The sequence below is a fragment of the Rousettus aegyptiacus genome, unplaced genomic scaffold (genome assembly GCF_014176215.1).
Source record: "Rousettus aegyptiacus isolate mRouAeg1 unplaced genomic scaffold, mRouAeg1.p scaffold_m13_p_10, whole genome shotgun sequence".
Lineage (NCBI taxonomy): Eukaryota > Metazoa > Chordata > Mammalia > Chiroptera > Pteropodidae > Rousettus > Rousettus aegyptiacus.
In genome coordinates this window covers 56,962,537-56,964,626 of record NW_023416285.1, presented here as the reverse complement: position 1 = coordinate 56,964,626, position 2,090 = coordinate 56,962,537, and the positions used below count along the sequence as shown (strand labels likewise).

The following is a 2,090-nucleotide window of genomic DNA, read 5'->3' as shown; positions in this document are numbered from 1 at the left end:
CATACGCTGCGAGAAGAACTAACTGCATTTAAAATATAATCATGTTTATAATATATATTAGAGATTTTTTCCAACTGAGAATTTTTTTCCATCAAAAGCTCAACACAATATTTGGATAATATATTTAAGTGAATGTAGGTACCAAAAGTACCCTCTAACAAGGTCTTTTTAAATTGTATATGAAAACTTCTTAAAAAGAAAAATATATACTCTAACACTCAAAAAAATGAGCACACATTTCAAATTCTAACATAAATTCATTTTGTATTTCTTGTAAATGATTATAATTCATTCTATATGTAAATTTCTTTATACCCTAGTCCCAATTTCATTCTCTAAAGTGTGAGTGGCCATAAAGTCACTCATCTGAGTTCATCCATAATTCAGGTCATCAGCATAAACTGCCAAGATCCTTATACAATTGCTAAATTATGTAATTTTATTATCATGCATTTATGTACTTTTGTTCTAAGTAGTTAATAGAACCAGAAGGAGTCATGAGGACTTTATGAGAGTTTCATAAAAAGTGCATTCATGATGGCAACTCCTAGTTTGTTGGGAACAAAAAATGCTTAGAGCTATCTCTCAGGAGTTATAAAAAGAGGGGAAGGGTGCTGAAGGGCAGCTATTTTTAAATCTTTCTCAGTTGACTGCCTTGAGGAGGCATGGACCATATCGGTAGAGTTATGGGAGGAATTTTAAGTGGTCTTCTGGTGGGAATACAGCTTCTCTTAAGAGAAATACAGGTAAACAATCCCCAGCGGGGGACAATCTCTGAAAGCCCACGAAGCTTTCCACTGGTATTAGAGTCCAGTTACCTACTAAACTTAGAGATCATCAGTAACAGATCATGACAGGAACTAGTCAGCTAGGACTTGGCCTTGCCACTGATCCAACACTAGAAAGATCATTGATCAAGTTTAGCAAGTTGAAAAAGTTGTAAGGAAAAGAGTGAGGAAAATTAGAGAGAAAACTGGTGTTTGACCAAATATCTGAGTATCATGGCCTAGCAAAGTTAAGACATATAATTAATCATTGCATGCAGGCACCTGTTTTAATCACTAAAATGAATTTATTTTAAACTAAGAGTAAAGTGATTAGAGAATTTCACTGTATACAAGTAAAAATAAAAGTCATGGAACTGATTTTTAACTGCATCAACAGGATTAGGAAAATTAGCCATACATGCAAAGTTAAACAGGGGAAAATGATTTTGCTTTCTTAAAATAATACAACATAAGAATGGTAACGAAGGGAAAATAAATCTCTCTCTCTCTTCCTTTTTTTCTCTTTCTTGGTTATAATGGCTTCAAATTTAGTGAAAGGGAAATTCTATCTTCTCTAGGAAAAATAATCTTACATTCATTTTGAGTATAGAAAGTCTACCAAAGTCCATCCAGTTGAGCCTAAAAAGTGGTCAGTCACAAGTCATGAGTGCCAATTCTTTTTTTTTTTTTTTCACATTTTGTTTTAACACTTGCAGCACCTGGTATTCCTAGGTGGTCTCCCATCCAAGTACTAACCAGGCTCAACCTCACTTAGCTTCTAAAATCAGAAGAGATCGGGCACGTTCAAGATGGCATGACTGTAAACTAACCATTCTTTTTTAACCTATCTTAATCCCTTCCTTGGTTAACTTCAAAGTACTACCTACTTTGTACCTAATTTTAGATAGGTGTGTTTGAAAAACTCATAAAGTCTCACCAATTGTACTCACTGTACATTCAGGACTACTAACATCTAATAAGCTCTGAGTGTTTCCCAACTTGCTTACTACATTTTTCTACTCTGCTCTCCCCCTTTCCTGGATTTCTTTTCACAAGTTCTGTCATCTCTTCAGGCCTCCGGAACCTCTTCACCCAACCTCAAAACTCTGTTGATAAGCATGCTACCAATTTCTCAGTGAAAATAGAAGCAATAAGAAAAGATATCCCATAGTAAATATATTTGCTTCCACATATATTTCCTTAAATACTTTTAGGTTAGTTAAACTTCTATACTTCTTTCTAAAACTAATCTTCTTTATACACTAGATCTCAGTCATTCTTGCATACCAGAGACACCCCAGGAATTATATTCTTCCTTATATC

The 2,090-nt window shown here is 34.3% G+C and overlaps 1 pseudogene; it reads right to left on the bottom strand.

The window, feature by feature from the left end:
- Window positions 1–1,474: 1,474 nt before the first annotated feature.
- LOC118609211 lies at window positions 1,475–1,593 on the bottom strand (annotated as a pseudogene).
- Window positions 1,594–2,090: the final 497 nt, after the last annotated feature.